We start from the raw sequence: 12,685 nt of genomic DNA, 5'->3' as shown, positions 1-12,685 counted from the left end.
AAACAAAACAAAAATAATAATAATTTTTCCAAGATAGGGTTTCTCTGTGTTACAGCCCTGACTGTCCTGGAACTCCCTTTGGAGACTAGGCTGACCTTGATCTCACAGGGATCCATCTGCCTCTGCCTCCTGAGTGCTGGGATTAAAGGCATGTGCTACCATCACCGGGTGATTTTTTTAAAAAACATTTTAAAAACCATTTTTGTGTGTTTGTAGATGTGCTGTCTAGTTTTGTGTCAACTTTACACAAGCCATAGTTGTCTGAGAGGAGGGAACCCCAGCTGAGAAAATGCCTCCATAAAATCAGGCAGGAGGCAAACATTTAGGCCACTTTTTAAATTAGTGACCAATGAAGGAGGGTCCAGCCCATTGTGGGTGGTGCCATCCCTGGGCTGGTGGTCATGGGTTCTCTAAGAAAACAGGCTGGGCAAGCCATGGGGAACAAGCACCCCTCCATGGCCTCTGCATCAGCTCCTGACTCCAGGTTCCTGCCCTGCTTGAGTTCCTGTCCTGACTCCCTTCAGTGATGAACAATGATTGGAAGTGTAAGTCAAATAAACCTGTTCCTTCCCAAGCTGCATTTGGTCATGGTGGTTCATCCCAGCAGTAGTAACCACCCAGACTACGAAAGTAAGAGTGCACGGCGCAGCATTTATGTGATGTCAGAGGACAGCTTGCAGGAGTCTGTTCTCTCCTACCTTGTGTTACCCAGTGATCAACCTCAGGTCATCAGGTTTGGTAGCAAGTGCCTTCACCCGCTGAACCATCTCCCAGCCCCAACAAATGCCTCTTATATTGAATGATTTTTGGAGAGTAGTAGGCCATGAGCTGGGGATTCAAAGATAGTGGATTTGGTTCCTCTTGGTCCTAATGTTGAATTATTTATGCATATTTTTCCACCTAAAAATCACTTCAAATCTTAGTCTTTGAAACAACAGTGCACATCTGTGGTTCTGTAGGTCAAGAGATGAGCTCAGGGAAGATGCAGCTCTGGTTGGGGTCTCAGGTGGACGATAGTAAAGATGTCTTCCTGGTCTGTCGTCTCTGAAGATGCAGGTAGAACTTGAGTGTCATCTTCCATGACAGGGCTCACATAACTTTCAAGCTGGCACCTGTCGTTGGCAGGAAACCTTGGTTCCCTCTCATGTAAGTAACTTCCAGACTTTTGGGGTGTACCTATGGCATGATGGCATGACATCCAGCGTACCCATGACATGACAGCCAGCTTCTCCTGGGAACAACCTACTCAAGTTGGAAGTAATGATGTCCTTCATGACCTGGTATCAGGTCACACACCATCGGTTACTCCATTCTAGGTTTCAGACGCCTGTCACCGAGCCTGGTGCATAGTTAGGGAGAAGGGAATCAGGCTCCACCTTGTCAAAGGAGTGTTAAAAACACCACAGGGGTAGGGTGTGAGCCAGTGGCGCAGCACTGGCCTGGCCACCAGAAGGCTCTGGATCCATTTCCTAGCATTGAAAACACAAAGTAGCAAAGGCTATCATTTCGGGAAGGGCTTTCTGAGGTGTGGTGCGCGGTCACTTTTCTGTGGTTGTGCTAAACACCATGACCAAAGGCAGCTTAAGAAAGAGTTTCTCTCGGCTTCCAGTTCTGTGATGAGGGACAGAGGCACGGTAACAAGCAGCTGGCATGGTGGGAACAGGACACAAGCTGGAAGCAGAGAGAATGCCAGCAAGCAGCAGGCAAGACCACAACTCTTAAATCTCCCCAGATAATGTCACCAACTGGGGCCAAGTGTTCAAATGCCCAAGACTGTGAGGGCATTTCCCAGTCAAACCCTCACACCCAGCGTTGTGGGGAGCCTTCTGCATGTGCCAATGCAATTGTTTTCATCGATTCTCACAGCACCTGTGGCTTCTCCTCTCCACCCCCACCCCCACACATTGTTTGCTTCTTCAGGATCTTAAGAGAGTCCAGACTAGACTCAGTACGTTTGCCAAGAGTGACCTTGAACTTCTGGGCCTCCTTCCTTTTCCTCCTTCATGGCATTGTAGCTATGCAAAACCAAACCTGTTTCTATGTAGTGTTGGGGAATCAAACCTAGGGCTTCATTCATGCCAGGCAAACACTGTGTCAACTGAACCACAGGCCCAGCTCTCTCTGTGCTCTCCTAAGTGGCCCCCACATTTGCTCTGATTTATGGCACTGGGGAAGGTGTGGATCAATTGAGGCTGGCTTAGTCTCCAGCTTCTTCTGGGAGGAGCCTCCCCGGAGCTGCACGTGCATACTGAACAGACAGAAGGGCTTAGGACCATTAACTTCTGAGAGGACAGGAAGAAAGTGACCCTTAATTCCTCTTTAATAACGTGTGTCAGTGGGTAATGTTTTCAGGATGTCAGTGTATCTGTGGCTTGGGGCAGCAGGTTGCTATCATTTTTGAGCAATAAACAAAAGACTGCTTTTAATTACTTCTGTGAAATTGCCTGACCCATGCATGATTAAATATTCATTATGTAGAACAAGGAGTTTTCTTTGTATATAGATCCATATTAAATTTAGCTGGCAACCCGCTGGCCGAACAGCACAAATAAATTTCTGGTAACGGGCTATGATTTCTCCTGACTGTTCATCCCTTCTCTCTCAATTTCTCTCTCTCTCTACACCCTTGTTGCTGTTTTGACTTAGCTGTCTTGAGATCATTTAAAGAGGTCTTTGCAAAATTATACTTATTTATTTATTTAGTGTGTGTGTGTGTGCATGTGTGTGTGCACGTGTGTGTGTGTGCATATGTGTACACACAATTAGACCATGGTGTGCATGTGGAGGTCAGAGAACAACTCGTGGGCATCAGTTCTTTCCTTCCATCCATGGGTGCCAGGGGTCAAATTCATGTCATCAGACTTGGCAGAAAGTGCCTTTATCCATCCAGTCATCTCGCCGGCCTTAGGTCACTTTGAACAACAACAAAAACTGTTGCTATATTTTTCACATTTATTTATTGTATGTGTGCGGAGGAAGGCGAATGTGGACTGCATGGGAAGGTCAGGGACCACTTCTGAGAGTCCTCTGCTCCTGTGCAGTTTCTAGGGATTGAATTCAGGTGGTCAGCATTGATGGCAAGTTCTTTTCTTAGCCATCTTGCCAGTCACTTTAGGGTTTTGTTTTGTTTTGTTTTTTGGAAATTGAGATAAATAAAATTCATGTGACATACAGCCAAGTATCTTAGCATGTATAGCCCAGCGGGTCACAGTGTACCTGTTATGTGAATCACGCTCTGTGTAGAGTTTTACACCCTTTATCCCAATAGAACACTGTCCCCACTAACTAGTCACACTCCACACCTTCCTCTACTAGCTTCTGGCTGTTACTCCACTGTTTTCTGGATATTTCTATCAAAGGAATCGTGTGTGGTCTCTTGTGTCTGGCTTACCCCACTTAACATAAAGTTTTTGATGTTCATTCACTTTGTAACATGTGACAATATTTTCTTTCTTATGCTTGAGTACCTACTTAGTTGAATGGATATACCAGCTTGTTTATCCACTCCTTGACTTATGGATGTTAACATCATTTTTATCTCTCAACTGTGATGGAGGTGTTGCTGTGAACAATTGTGTACCAGTTGCTACGCGGACATGTGTTCTCGTTTTTTAGGGGTAAATACTCTCGGAGAGGATCGTGTGATAGTTCTATATTTAACTTTCTGACAAACTATTGTCTTGTAGTCATAGAATTCCTGTCTACATAGAAGGGACTGGTGGGGTTCAGGGGTCGTCCACGAGGGTCCTCAGCCAGCACAGGGAAGCTCTGGAGGGCGGCAGTCAGGGTTCACTGCACGGCAGAGGGGCTTGGGGCTGGTGGAAGGTGGAACTGGTCTTCCGTTTAAAAGCGGAGCAGGAGCCGGGCGGTGGTGGCGCACGCCTTTAATCCCAGCACTCGGGAGGCAGAGGCAGGCGGATCTCTGTGAGTTCGAGGCCAGCCTGGTCTACAAGAGCTAGTTCCAGGACAGGCTCTAAAACAGCTGCAGAGAAACCCTGTCTCGAAAAACCAAAAAAAGAAAAAAGAAAAAAAAAAAGCAGAGCAGGGCTGTTGCAAATGTTAGTGTGCCGTCTGTTACCCTCTGCGTTCACCTCCTGGTTGTTCACGTATGAGACCTTGTGGAAATGAACTGTATTAAATCAACATAGGATGCCAGTTTCTTCCAACCCTTCTCTCTTTCATCCCCTCTCTTCGTCTACTACCTCATTATTCATCGGTGACCACGCAGCAGCTGAGGCAGATGACCCAGACCAGGAACACTGTAGCCTGATTGGGGACGAGGGACAGCAGCTCTTTGGGTTCAGTTTCCCCTTCGCTACAAAGTGAGATGGTTGTGAAGGTGCTTTGTGGACCACGTGGGAGTGATTTTGCAATAATCACAATCATAATCAAGTGATTTTTTGCTTTTTCAAAGGCGCAGATTGGATGAGTCATACCTGTAGGAACTAATGGGGGCTGGGATGCTACAGCGCAGGGATTGGGTGTGACCCTCTGCTGTGAAATTCACTGCAGTCCAGACTTTAGTGATTCTTTGTCTACTTGGCTTCTGACTTGCCTCCTGCCTAAGAGGACTCTGAGATCCCACATGCTTGTTTGATTGGGGAGAAAGCTAAGGTTCAGGGAGGCGGTTATCCAGACCTGGCCAACTCCAGTGAGGTCTTGTTTTTCAACTCTTTGGCTAGTTAATGAGGGCTAGAGGCCTGCAGGGGGCAGCACTAGGCCAATGCTTCACCATTAGGGTCTGGCTCACTACTTCAAGGGCTTTGCAAGGGAAAACCAGAGCCCTCCCAGGCCCAGGGAAATCTTTGTGATTTCTGCTAAGATTCTCCAGATCTTCCGAGAGAGATTCAGGATGCTCTGTGGGATGGAGATGCTGGGAAAATGGGGAACCTTGAACTTCATGGTTTCCTGGCCTCTGTAGACCAACCAGCCTCTCATTTCCCTCCTCAAAGCCGAGAGTGACCGACATGAAGATGAAATTCTTCAGCTCCGTTTGACTGAAGCAGGAGGCAAGCTTGCAGAGAAGCGTGTTTGCCCCCAGCTTACAGAATGGTAATCAGAAGTGAGGTCAAGTGACAGTGTCAGAGTTCTGCAGAAACAACGTGCGAAGCTAAAGTTCTATCTGAAGGCCTCTGAGGATGCCTGGCTTTGTGGATGAGGATGTTGGCTCAGTTGGCAGAGAGCTTGCCTAGCATGCGTGAGGCCCTGGGTTCAGTTCTCAGCACTGCACAAACAGGGGTGTGGTGATGCATGCATCTGTAATCCCAGCCCTTGAAAGGTGGAAGCAAGAGGATTAGAAGGTCGAGGTTAGCCTCATTTGCCACTCAGTTGAGTTGGAGGCTAGCCTGGGGTACATAAGACCCTATCTCAACGTAAGTAAGTAAGTGAATGAATGAATAAGATGCCTGACTAGGTTAAGCAAAGGAGAGGAGCCTAGTTGCTGTTGTACCTCATAGAATGGAGAGACTTGATTAACCTGCATGTGGGCGGCAGAGAGCCTGAGGCTGCTCAGGGACCTTAGCTGCAGTCAGTGACCTTCTTTCCTCAGGGGACCTGCCCGAATGAGCCCGAGCCTTAGTGGCCAGACCTTGGTGTCTCACGCAGGCTCCAGATTCAGGTTCCCAGGGGTAGAGAGTGAGGATGGGGTGGAGTAAGGATGGGCCTCTTGGATCTCTCAGCAAGGTGGGGACCCTAGCACAGATGTGGGGAATCCTTCAGGGTCCTGCGGGGAAGTTCAGAGGCAGACACCACAGCTGACTCTTTGGGTCTCCCAATCCCCTACACAGCCTTTGCCTGTTCAGGAAGTGCCCTATGGAAGCTGCAGGCTTCTCCCAGCTCAGGGACCAGCCTGCAGAGTGAAGGCACTATTTGCATTTTAATAAAAAATGCAGGATACCAAAGGCTTTAAATCTTCAAAGACTGATTAACCCTTCCCAAAATGGCAGAAGGCCAGGCATTGTTGGGGGATGGTGCACCCGGGATCTGGTGCCCCTGCTGGTATCTTGGAGCGCCACACCATCAGACCTGCCTCCACTTCTGAAGTTCACCTGTTTGGGTCCCACATTCCCCCAGCTCCTTTCCGGTCCCTCTCCAAGGACTTGGTAATATGTTGTCTAGACACCGCCGCCGTTGTTTCCCCTCCATTAATCCATTTTAATTGGAAAGTTATCGTAATGCAAACTCTCTTTGGTATTATTTGCGGCTCCGTGTTATTAGAACTTCCCCAACTCGCTTTCCCACCAAATTAAACTTGCTATGGAAGCAGAGAGAGATCAGCTGCTCACATTAAATCAAGCGCAGGTTGTTAAGTGGGGCTGGGGACTGCTTCCTCAGCTGGGTGGGGGCACGGTTGCCCAGGGCATTCACAGTGGTGCTCTGCCTCTATGCTGAGGATTGGGCCTCTGGGCTCTGCTCTCTTGATGGGAATCAGTTGTGATTGCCTAGCATGTACAAAACCCCAGATTCCGTCTCCAGCACCACCGAAATCGGGCAGCATGGCAGCACCAGGACAGCTTGTGCCTGTAATCACAGCCGTGGAGGGTGGAGGCAGCAGGCTCAGGAGGTCAAGGTCATCCTCACCTACGCAGAGCTGGTTCTGTGTCCTGCTCCAAACCCATACAGCATTTCTGAGTCTGAACCTGGAGGTATGCTGGCAGATGTTCCCCTGACAATGCACCAGTCACCAGCTCCAGCTGTTTCGTTCTGTACTAGCACAGGTAGAGGATGTGACACTGTGCAGAAAACTGCCAGAGGGGCTGGGGTTCCCCAGGGGGTACCCCACCATAGATATCTGGGGAGAAATCTGTGGGATTGAGTCACGGGCGGCATTGAGCACGGGGACACCGTTTTCCCATCAGCTTCCTGGTTGTATCCACCCACTGGCACACTTACGAGCTACCTGCCAATCCGGTTTGTCCCTTAGGATGGTGGCAACACACAGGCCAGCCTGGATAGCCAGCTTTGGACAGCCAAAAAATTGCTGAGGCCATGGCTCCACCAGCTCCCGTGGGGGAAGGATGGAAGCTGGGATTGGATTCCTTCCACCTCCCCATTATCGAAGGCTATTGCCCCCCCTAGCAGTGTGTGTAGGGAGGTAAGGAGATGGATCGAAGAAAACTCAGATTCGGGAGGTGCCAGCTATTGGATAGGTGTTAAGTTGTGTTTTGTTTGTTTTGTTGTTGATGACGATAAAATACTGGCTAAAAACAACTTGGGAAGGAAAGGGCTTATTTCAGCCTCCAGTTGTCCATCGTGAAGGGAAGCCAAGGTAGGAGCTTAGAGGCAGAGAACATGGAGGAGTGCTGCTTACTGTCCATATCTTGCTCAGCCTGCTTTCCTCTTCAGCCCAGGACCACTGCCCAGGGGTGGCACCCCCCCCCTCCCTCCGACAGTGGGCTGGGTCCTCCAATATCAACTGCTAGTGAAGAAAATGCCTCACCCACTGCCTATGGGCCAACCTGACAAAGGCAATGCATCAGTCAAGTGTCTCTTTCTAGGTATATCTGGGTTTATGTCACTTGCCAAAAACTGACAACAGTAGTAGGCACGGGCTCCCATCCTTTCTATACCTCCTGTTGGGTCCCTGTTATCTTCATTTCAACGTAGTTTATTTATTTATTTTTCAAGTGTGTGTGCTTGAAGGCGTTAGATCCCTGGAGCTGGAGTTACACGTGGTTGTGAGTCACCTAATGTGGGAACTGAACTTTGGGGAGGAGCTGCATGTGCTTCAGCTGCTGAGCCATCCAGATGGCCTCCAGGTGGGGAAGAGGAGGAGGATTTATGTGACACTCTCTCCCTGCCAGAGCACTTACTTCTGCTCTGATGGCACGCTCAATTAACATTCCGTCCACACCTCTTATGAGAGGCACCGTTGCTATCCCTAGTTTAGGGATCAGGGATTTGAGGCGCCCCGCACCCTTAGGCCCTGAGACTGTCCTGTGGACTCCCCAGGGTGCTGAAGGCTCAGTCTTGAATCTTGCAGAGAAAGACACCCCAAAGAGAGAAGGGTCCTCTGATGGTGCATGGTGTCCTTACCCACACTAGGGCCAGGCACTGGGTTCTGCCTGCTCTCAGGCCATGCTGCTTCCCCTGACAGCTGCGCTTTTGGGCGGCAATGGCCACAGGGCTCATTATGGATGCTACAAATTGAAAGAACTAGCTGCTCAGTTACAAATTAATAACAGATTTGTTTGTCATTAAGGCAGCACTATTTAATAAAATTAGTTCAGTGGAGCATAATTACTTTCATATAAAACTCCCCCTTAAAAATTACTTTGATAAATCCAAGCCTATTAGGCAGGCATAGAGATTCTGGGGTGTGCGGTGGCTCTGAGCTTTGGTTGGGTCCCTGCTGGGACACCCCTGGGTCAGGAGTCCAACTCCTGAAGCATTTGATTTATGGACTTGACCCCTGAAAGGCCCTGTGGGTATCAGCGAGCCCAGCTTCTATGGGGAGAAGTACAGATAGTCTTGTATGTACCCTGTGGCTAGCCTCAGAATCAAGTTCACCCTGACCAGGCTAGCCCAGCTGGCTTTTCATGCACACACTTTCACAACTGGGTTTGCAATTCATCCTTTTGCTTAGAGATTGTGTGTGTGTGTGTGTGTGTGTGTGTGTGTGTGTGTGTGTGTGCGCGCGCGGGGCATGTTGGATGCCAGAAGCTGACATTCACGCCTTTGTTGATAGTGCTCCACCTCACTCTTTGAGGTAGAGTTTCTCATTGAGTCTGGAGCTCACCGACTCAGTGAGGCTGCTGGTTGATGGTCTCCAGGGGTCTTCCTGACTCTGCCTTCTTGGCACTGGGACTGCAGGAAAGTGCCACCATAGCTGACTTTTTATGTGGTTTCTGAGGATCCGAACTCATGTCTTCATGTTTTTGTAACAAGCACTTGGATGACTGAGACATCTTTCCAGCCCCTGCTTTTTCGAGACAGCGTCTTGCAAGGTAGTCCAGTTGGCTCTGAATCACAACCTTCCTGCTTCAGCCTCCTGAGCGCTGGAGTTACAAGCATAGGATGACTCCACCCACCCCTGCTGGAGATGCCTTCTTGCCGTCTCCTCTTAGAGCTGCAGAAGCACCATGTCCAGCTCTATAGCACAAATCTTACTCTTCTGTTCAGAGTCCTGCAGATCTTGCCTATGGTAAGTTAGTGAAGACAGCAACCAAATGGGAGGGGCAGTCAAGAGCCTGGGGGGTTAGGCAGAAGATAGAAACCAGGTAGCCTCAGACTAGCTACTTTCTGTTCTTGCTTTCCAGTGACTTCCTCACACAGTGGGAAACGTTTCCTCCCAGGAAGGAGGCTTCTAGCAAGTGCCATGGAGACCTTGCTTCTGCAGTGTCTGATCCTGCCACAACCTGTGACTTCCTGCCTCAACCTTGGCTGTGCAGTTGGGACTCAGCCCTGGCTGAAACCTCCCTGCTCTTCTCTGCTCAGTGACTTGGTTTTAAGATCCACCTACTTCCTCTCTCCTGACTCAGCCTTCCATGGTGGTTCTGCAGCTCTGGGAGGTAGACTGCAAGAGCGCATGCCCAATAGGGCTGATGGAGTCACACTCTATGTGTCTAATTTATTAGCCTTTTTTTCTTTTTTCTTTTTTAGAAATTATTTGTTTGGTGTGTGTGTGTGTGCGCGCGCACACACACACACATGCCCTTGCTCTCCTTCCCTTAACTCATCCCCCTCATCCCTCACTCCCCATCTCTCTCACACACACACACACACACACACACACACACACACACACACACACACACACTGGCATGCTCAGATGCTCAGGGGGTTCAGAGGACAACTTCTGGGAGTCGGCAGTCGCCTTTCCCAGTCATCCTGCTAGCCCTTTTTCCTGTTTGCACACCTAAATTCTGGCTTTGGGAATGTTGCTTCTTCCCACTACTCCTCTGTGCAAAGCCTCCCTAGAAATGAAAGATGTCTGGGTGTAACGGAACCTCAGAGATCAGCAGGCTCAGGCTCCTCATTTGCAGATGGAAAACGGAGGCATGAAATTGCTGAATTGGCCACACCAGGCCTGGCTTTCCTTCCCCCCATCTCCAAGTTAGAGGCTGCCCTCCCCCCAACCTCCCAGCCTGTGCTTGCCTGGGTTTCTGCCTTCCCGGTCTCTGTCCTCCTCAGCTTGTCTGTGATTTCCTGTGTCTGTGTCATAAGGCTTCTGGAACTGGGCTCGAAGGAGATGGTTAAAGGGAGTTGCTCAAGGCAGAAATGTTCAGGTTGGATCCATAAATCTTTCCTGCATAACTACAGGCGCATGATCCCCAAAAGCCCCCCACCCCCTGAAGCTAGTGGAGGAAAAGTCTGTGGAGTTGGGTGTAGTGCTGCAGCTGGACTCCAGAGGCACCATTGAGAGACCATGTCATCATGGTGCTGCATGGTTACAGCCTGCACAGCCACAGCCTGCACAGCCACAGCCTGCACAGCCACAGCCTGCACAGCCACAGCCTGCAGTCACAGCCTGCAGTCACAGCCTGCACAGTTACAGCCTGCACACCTACAGCCTGCACAGTTACAACCTGTACACCCAGAGCCTGTACACCTACAGCCTGCACACCAATAGCCTGCACAGCTGTGCTTTGTGCCCTGTGTGTGTTTGGGTGTATTGGTGTAAGCAGGCATGTAAGCAAAGGACCTAGCTTAAACTGCAAGAAGATGGCTGAGACACAGAAGGAGGCCAGGTGGTCATCCGGGCTTGCCATGGAAAACCCCTAGGGTCTGCAGTTTGTTTCATCAGCTCTTTTTCCTCATTTGCAAAGTAGTGAAAACAACCTGGCCTTCACCAGGCTGTGTGATAAGAAAACACAGAGAGAGGCTTCCACAGCAGACAGTGCCTCTGAAAGCTAGTAGTAACTCCAGCACTTAAGTAGATGTCAAAGCTCAGGGGGTTAGGATGAGGGCCTGGGGTTAGCCCCCTCTGCTTCTCTTCTAGATGTTGTTCCAGTGACTGCTAGGGAGTGAGAGTTCTAAGTTCTGTGGTGGGCATTGCATCTCCCAGCACTCTGCAGAGGAGGGAGGACATTTGCTTTGGCCCTCAGTTTCCCCCATCTTCTCATTCCCAGACTACCAGGGTGGCCCTCCTGGAGGCTCCTGGTCACCCAGATAGAGGGCCAAGGAAGGGGGCTGGCACAGAAGCACCCCAGCCCCCTCTACATCCCTTGGCTCCTTCTAAAGCCCCTTCTGAAGGGGATCTCGGAGCTCTAATGAGTTGAGGGCCTTTAGAGCAGCCCAGGCAAACCAATTAGGTTTGCTTAAAAATATTGTATTCATTAGCATGAAAATAAAGCTGAACTTTTTAGAGATAATTGCATCTTTTAAAATGCGGTAGTCTTTGTCTGGGCTTGTCTCATAAATATGCATGCTGCATAATTCTTTTGGAACCGTGGTCGCAATCATGAGTGACACACAAATGCACCCAGGGTGTTAATATTCTGACAAGAGCGGAGCCTCTTGGGCAGGCAGTGCCACTGGCGGGGCCTCCGGAGGCGTCCCTCTAGTCCCCAGCTGCAGCCTGAGCCCTTCTCAGGAGCAGAGCCCAGTCCAGGGTCCCCATACCAGGCGTCAGCTCCGCTTCTCAAAGGCTCTCTTTTGTGCTGCTGCCCCCATGGAAAATTGTAGGGCTTTCCTCAAAAGGCAGGGAAGGGGGGGGGGGGGTCGATGTTTGAGCTCAGTTTACAGCCCAGGAAACGGAAGCTTGGGAATGAGGGTGAGGTGGAGGATCAGTGGAGGTTGCCAAGGTCGCCCAGCAGGGATGGGACCAAGGTGACTGATGATCTTCATCCCTGTAAGGCTAGCACTCCCATTTTCACGTAGTGGGGAAGGGGTACTTTTCAAGTGACTGGCAAGGGTGGCTCAGGGAGGGGCCTGCACGTCTTGCTACATTCACACCAGTGCTCCCAGTCACCCTCAAACTGTTCAAATCCCTGCATTGGCTTCCTATACTTTTTAGAAACACTTCAGTTGCCATGGGTTCCAGTCCTGAAAGGCATTTGTTTATTTTGTGGGGTGGGGAAGCTTGTGCATGCCCCAGCAGGACCCTGGAGGTCAGAGGTCAGGTAGGCTTTGGCAGGTTGGTTCTCTCCTTCTATCAAGTAGGTTCCCAGGTGATCTCCGGTGATCAGGTTCAGCTGCAAGTGCCTTTGCCTGTGGGCTTCTATCTCCCCTGTCTCCACTTTCTCCCAAGCTCCACACGGCTCTAAAATACTGGCTTTTCAGTCCAGTGCCCAGGCAAACCATAAGTCCAGGAAAATTTCTCTAAGCCCTTACTGCAAGACCCCATCCTCTCCTGCAGTATGCCTGGAGAGGGGCTGGATCTATGAGGTCAAAGGGAGAGGGAAGTCTGGTGTTCTCCCTTTGGGACACACTGCCCGCTGGAGTGGACAAGCTGGTTGCAGAAATGCAATACAGGAAAGAGGGCTGTGTAGGGTCAAGGGGCTTGTCCCCCTACTGCTGAGAGAGGGAGGGGACAGCTCTTTTCAGGGGCACTGAGGAGAGGCCTGGAGATTGGGCCACAGTGTAGCCTATCCTGTTCTTGCTGACTCTTGAGGCTATCTGGCCTTTGCTTTTTCCATGCAGACAGCTGGTGGTTGACTTTCCACCTGTCTGTCCATAGCTACTTTCCCCTGCTGATAGAAGATGTGTGATTACCTGCTTCACTTCACACATAGGCAGGTGTACA

This window comes from Arvicola amphibius, chromosome 3 (genome assembly GCF_903992535.2).
Source record: "Arvicola amphibius chromosome 3, mArvAmp1.2, whole genome shotgun sequence".
NCBI classification, from domain to species: domain Eukaryota; kingdom Metazoa; phylum Chordata; class Mammalia; order Rodentia; family Cricetidae; genus Arvicola; species Arvicola amphibius.
This window is presented reverse-complemented; position numbering follows the sequence as displayed.